This window comes from Lycium ferocissimum, unplaced genomic scaffold (assembly GCF_029784015.1).
Source record: "Lycium ferocissimum isolate CSIRO_LF1 unplaced genomic scaffold, AGI_CSIRO_Lferr_CH_V1 ctg19369, whole genome shotgun sequence".
Classification (NCBI taxonomy): Eukaryota; Viridiplantae; Streptophyta; class Magnoliopsida; order Solanales; family Solanaceae; genus Lycium; species Lycium ferocissimum.
The window spans coordinates 3,426-10,009 of NW_026718374.1; the positions used below are offsets into that span (position 1 = coordinate 3,426).

At 34.4% G+C, this 6,584-nt stretch overlaps 1 pseudogene; it reads left to right on the forward strand.

Annotated features, from left to right (window-relative positions):
• The first annotated feature begins 328 nt into the window (after positions 1-328).
• Positions 329-4,818, forward strand: LOC132042946 (uncharacterized; annotated as a pseudogene).
• Positions 4,819-6,584: the final 1,766 nt, after the last annotated feature.

The following is a 6,584-nucleotide window of genomic DNA, read 5'->3' on the forward strand; positions in this document are numbered from 1 at the left end:
AAAATACATAAGCATTCCATGCCTAACCATTAATTTAAAAGTTAATACGTTGAGAAAATAATTTTACCACCATAAATTCAAAATTCACCATCGGAATCACATCACCACCATTGAAACCATCCAAAATTGCAAGAACTACCGTAAATTTCGCAGACCCATCACCAAACACCCATTAAATCGCAGCCGCCTCTATTTGAAAATATAATACCTATAGGCAGTTAAAATGACGGGGGTTTTCAAATAATAAATAACAGGAAAGAAAGGCGGGGGGGGGCGGGTTCACATTTATGAACAAAAATTGCTCAATATTTAATATGTGCATAAATTTATGACGGGTTTGATGGAGAAAAGTTCAATGATGAAGAAATTAAGTCAGAGAAAGGCGATGAGAAAAACGAAGGTAATATACTAAATGGGGCGCATAAGAAAAGTGTCTTTAAGGGAAGAAGAAAGGGACCGGAGGGGAAGATGAAGAAGGTTAAGGTGGGGTGGGAGGAAATGAAGAAGAAAGTAAGTAAGTAGGTGTAAGAAATTAAATTGAATTAAAAAAATGAAAATTCTCCTCAAAACGTTTTTTTATTTTTATTTTGATATTTTGTGCCACATCGTTGTTTCGAGAGTAAAATAATTCACTTTTAAGATGTTCGAGTGTGTATTAGGTCACCCAAGATAACATGTGACATCGACATTTCGGACATAGTTTAGGTCGATTTGATGTATTTTGCCTTGTATTTATTAAAGAACCGAATGCTGCCATGCAAAGGCTTGACCCATGGAGAAACACTTGTAGACGAAGAGTTTTAGGATAAGTATAACTAAGATTGAATACATGCATTGGTGTGTAGTCAACATGAAAAGAGAAGTCAGAAAGTGATTACATGATATTATGGTGCCAAAATGCAAACAATTTAGATATTTAGATTCGTTGTTTCAAGAGAAATGAATGGTAGATTAAGATGTTTTTCATAGGATTAAACCATATGGTTGAAGCAAGAAAAGAGCTACCTGTGGTTATGTGATAGAAGGATGTCTACCAAAATGAAAGGTATATAGAACAACTATAGACCGACAATGTTATATGGCACGTTGGGCTACGTACTCAAAGTCCAATATAGCCGCAAAAAATGAGTATTGCAAAGATGTTGATGCTGAGATAGATGTGCTATTAAGTGTCATAGCATAGATAAGATTAAAAATTAATGACCACATTCATCGCAAGGTGAAAGTAGCACACATTGAGGATAAAATGCAAGAAGGTCGCTCGGAGATGGTCTCCGGGATATGTTCAACGTCAACCCAGACGCACCGGCCCATAGGTGTGAAACTATGGTAAGTGACGGCATAGAAAGACGAGGGGTAGACATAAATCGATACGGAAAGAAGTTGCCTCGAAAGACCTACATATACTTATCGATGGCTTAGCTAAAGATATGACACAAATGGAAGAAAAGAACCATATATGGTGATCGTTAAGAAGTTGAAGATAACTATTAGATTTGTTAGAGAACTTCTATATTATTATTATTATTATTATTATTATTATTATTATTATTATTATTATTATTATTATTATTATTATTATTATTATATATTTGACTTATTTCACCTATTTATTTAAAATGATAATGATATGAATTAGCTTACATGAAATTAAGTGAACTATATAGGTGACCCAAATTTATTTGGGATCAGTATAGCTATTGTTGTTGTTTCAGAATTGACCAGGGAAACCATAAAGAAAAGATCTTCTATGAAAAGTTACATTCCCAAAGGAAACAAAATACTAACAAAATGCAAGAAACCAAATTAGTAAGTTTATCTAGCGGAGTGAAATGCCAGAAATGAATGGAGAGAGGAATGGCCGCAAAGAATGGGTGTCCATTGACAATTCTCCCATTAAAGCCTTGCAAAACCTTAGCTGGCAAGGAGTTGATCGTAATGGAAAAAAAAGCTATTCTTTACAAACCAATAACACAAAAGAACATCCATTACATTCCCCCTTATTATTCCCAATTTAGAGAAAGGCCGACCACCCGCCCACTCATTTCTTTACCTGATCTGTTCTTCTAATTTTTTCGAACGGCTGGCCGAGGCGGCTGATAACTCCTCGCCACGGCCTGCTCATCATAATCTCTACACTATTGTTGTGAAATTTTGGATCATTTATTATTGTTATTGTTGTGATAGTTGTCGCTTTTTACTTCAAGACTGCTTCATATGGGGAGGTTATTGCGTAAAAAATCCTGAGAAACGCGTGTTAAGTCATCCCCATCATCTTCTAGCGAATCAGAACGCGAAGACAACAACTTTTGGAGGATGCACCACCTTTTTGGAAGAATAACAGAAAGAGGTTATCGAAGCAACTTTCTATGTGTGAGACACCACGATATTGCATGGGAGAAACGACGTCGCCAAATTCTCCTCCAAGAAAGAAGGAAACAAGGGATTCATATACCTGACAACTTGACCGATGAGGACCTCAATGAGCTCAAAGGCTGCATAGAACTAGGTTTGGATTCCCGAAGAAGAAGGCCAGAGGTTATGTAGCACGCTGCCAGCGTTAGATCTTTATCATGCGAATCGTCAATATTCAACGAGTCCAATCTGCTTCCCGGTAGCAAAGGTTCATTGCCATCTCCCCGCATCTTCCAGCACGTCGGCGGATGCCCTGGAGGTAGGTCCTCGTCATTTGGAAGCCCTAGAGCGACTCTTCAGATGCATGGAAGATATTCAGCCCAGGTATGACCTTTTTTTCTTTTTGTGGGGACTCGAATTTCAAGTGATAAATTTTAGTATTCAAAAGAAATAGTATGCCTTTAAGCTCATGTTTAAAGGCAAGGACTCAGAGGAATCAAGCGATGCAACAACCATATGGAACTCTACATCGAAAAAACATTCTAGAAGGATTGAATTTTTTTTTAAAAAAAATGGTCTTTTAGATGTTGTATAAAGTCGACATGCAAAAGATGTAAATAATCATGAAATGGAACTAAAAGAAGTTATGTATGCTCATAATGCTCAAGTTGAATGTCTATATTTTGAGATATGCTTTAAATGTTCTTGGGGATGGGAAAATTTTCAGTATTAGTGCCACAATATGTAAGACGCACCTTTTCTCTTTAAATGCCTTTAACCATTTGAATAAATTTTAAATCTCAGCTGCTAAAACTTTTATTTTTGTAATTTTGGTTTTTATTGATGGTTAGATTGAAAGTTCATTTAGTTTGACTTTCCAAAATAAGAAGTGAAAATATTTGTGGAAAGAATGAGTATATATTTTTTTTTGCATTTTTCTAGAAATTTTGCAACATACTGCTCTTCATTTATATATATGACAGTATTTAATGATAGTAGAGCAAAATTTGCAAGTACTCACTTTATATATAAATTATACATTACCTCATTATAAAATTTCACTAACTAGTTGAATTTATGAAAGTTGTGTAGAATAATACTATTAGGGGAATGGTATCAAACCTTTTCAAGCATCTCATAATGGAAGGGGTACCAGCTAGGACTGGAATAGAGGAAGTGTATTTTTACTTATTTAGTTATAATAATGTGTGAAAAAAAAAGTTATTATAATAATGTGTTCGCCTACATTTCAATTTTTCTCACTTTTGTACCAGTTTTTCAGCTTTTACCAATAAAATTCATATTGATGCAATTTTTATTTAATTTATGACTAGAAAGTTTGCAGGATTTTTCACATGCCTCGGATTTTATCTATATATTATATTAATAGTAGATAAAATATATTAAAGCAAACTATGACCTCTTATCCAGAATTTATCAATTCTTATATATAACAATTTATCGATCTGAAATTGACTTCCTGATAAATGTCCTCATGAAATACTTTGAATTTGTCAACTTCACTTTATTGAAAGACTGGAAACAAAATTTCAACTTTACAAGAGAGGTGGGAGTAAATTATAATCTTTCTTAATAATCCTACCAAGTAACGTCCTCTAGTTCTTGTGATGTCGGCTTTATTGATAGGATTTGAGTTATATACACTTAAAGAGTGATAGTGTAAACATTGTATACGATCATAACAGCTATAGTAGGTTAGTTACCATTTTTATCAAAGTCACCGATTACCGTATCATAGTGTTTGCAACAAAGTTCAAAGTGATAGAGATTGAATGCAAAATGACAAATAAAAAAATGAAGAAACAGAATATTTATTGATAAAGAATAATGGTACCGTTTATCTCTCGATTCTTCTCTCTTGATTTTTCTCCTAATTCGAGGTCCGTTAGTAGCGTATTTCTTGAACGAGGGATGACCTCCTTCCGATGTATTTGATCTCCAAAAACGCCGGCGTCTTGATAAAGGCAAGACGGATGCCTTGATCTCTTGTGATACCCATGAGTTTATGGGATATCGGATATTCGAGATGTGTTTGATTCCTTGTGAATATCCAAATGTTTATAGGATATTCGAGATGCATTTTCTTTAAGGGAATATGTGCCCCCTTATATAGGGTAAGTTAGGGTTTAAGTAGAAAGAAATTTCTCCAAGAAACCTTAACAGAGCATAGGTTCATCTTGTAGAGTCCCACAAAATTTTAATGTCTACACATAGAATTTTAGAATTTTAACTATAATTGTCTCCTAGTAATTAAATGATCTACCATTGTTTAAATATTTTTTTACCTGTGACGTCACATAAAAATTAAACTCAAATTAATGACATGTGCAGTGAGATGACCTGCAACAGGTTAAGACAAAACTGAGGCATTGGGCACAAGCAGTGGCATGTTCTAATGCAGTCCCATTGAAGGGGTGTGAGATGGATTGTACAGGAAAATAAAAGATAGTGAAACCTAGACTTATTTTAAGAAAGGAAGAGAAGCTTCTTCTCATGAATTTGCAAGGAATTATATTTATAAATGGAACAAAGCCTTTCCAGATTGTTAATCATAAGGCAAGGAGTGTGGAGTACGTGTTTCATTGGTTTGGAGAGAGATAACTTTTAATGTATTCTATGTAAAGGACACATTCAAAAACCTCAAAGTTATCTAGCTTTCTGGCTTTGGATTCCCACAAAATCCTGATTATTTTCCTTCGCATATCAGCACATTTTTGTTGTTGGCTTTTTTTTCTTTGGGACTTCTATTTGTTGGAACTCAGGAAAAAATATGGTATGAACAACGAAACCTAAAAAGATAAAGAGAGAAACATAATAGTGCTTTTTTAGATCCACAACAACGATTCTAGTAAAGCCTATGTTAAAAGTTGGATAATTATGAAAGTTATAGGAATATATGTTTAATTTCTTTTTTTAAATGTAATATATATGTCGTTTCTCTCCGATTTGTACATATATGGAGAGACGCGAATGCTATTGTGCGCCTAGCAGACCAAATGAAATAAAATTTTGCTGGATGGTTACTTGGTTGCCTAATCGGAGGAATGGGTCAGCATAATGACCCAATTTGGTAATTAGTTCGTGACAGTACCCAAACGAATCATCATGATTATGTGATGCAAATTCCTTCTAATAACCTTGTTGATAAGATGAATTACATATGAAAGGAACAATAGTGACGAAGTCTCATAAACATAAGAAACGAAATAAAAGGTTCAATTATAAATCTCATAATACCAATTTATCAATAATATTACCATTTTTTTTAATCCCATAATACACGAAAGAAACATTAAGCCCTGGAGCAAACTTTAAAATATTAACTCTAATATATGTCTGGGCATATCCCAAACACATGCTAGAAATACAATAAAGATAGACATTAAAATGGCCTTCACAGACTAGAGATGGTTCACCCTAGCTGAATAAGACTGGAATCAAGAGTGATCAACTGTTGGATCTCCTTTTGCCTTGAATGTAGCGGTTAGTGGTAAGTCAGAAAAATCCAGCAACATCACTAACTCTCCCTCTCTCTCTCTCTCTCTCTCTCTCTCATTTTACACCCCAAGACATGCTTTTAGAAAATATTGTAGTGCATAAATAACTTAAAGAGCATAATCAAGTATAAGCATTATACATGTATGCAACTGAACATGGATCACACATACAAAGAAACATAGATAAAGTCATGCTAAAGCCAAGAAAGCTACTGATAATTGTTACAGAGCATTGAGTTCACACATGCCACTACTACAACAAAATATGCTTTTCTACTGCAATTAATTTGCGGTAATAACTAATTGCCGCTAATTATATTCTAAAATCAATTATTACCAAGAATACCAAACTTTGTACTTAACAATAAATGCCGCTAAAGGCTTTACCGACATTGGATCTAATGACATTAACCAATTGTCGTAAATGTTTTCGTGGCAATAACTATTGCCGCTAAGAAGAAATATATCGCCACTAAAAGCCTCTTTTGCCATATCCATCTTGAACCGTTGGTTGCGTGTCCTGCCTGGCTGATACCTGTGCATCAACCACCCCTCTGAATTGGTAAGCGCTCGGTGTTATTGGAGATTATCTGCTAAGTTGCATAATATGCCAGCTAAAAGAAAGGAGCATGAATCTACTATCCAGGCACTACCCACATGTAATACAAGAAATAACATTCAAATATTACAACTACTAGGACAGATATTTTC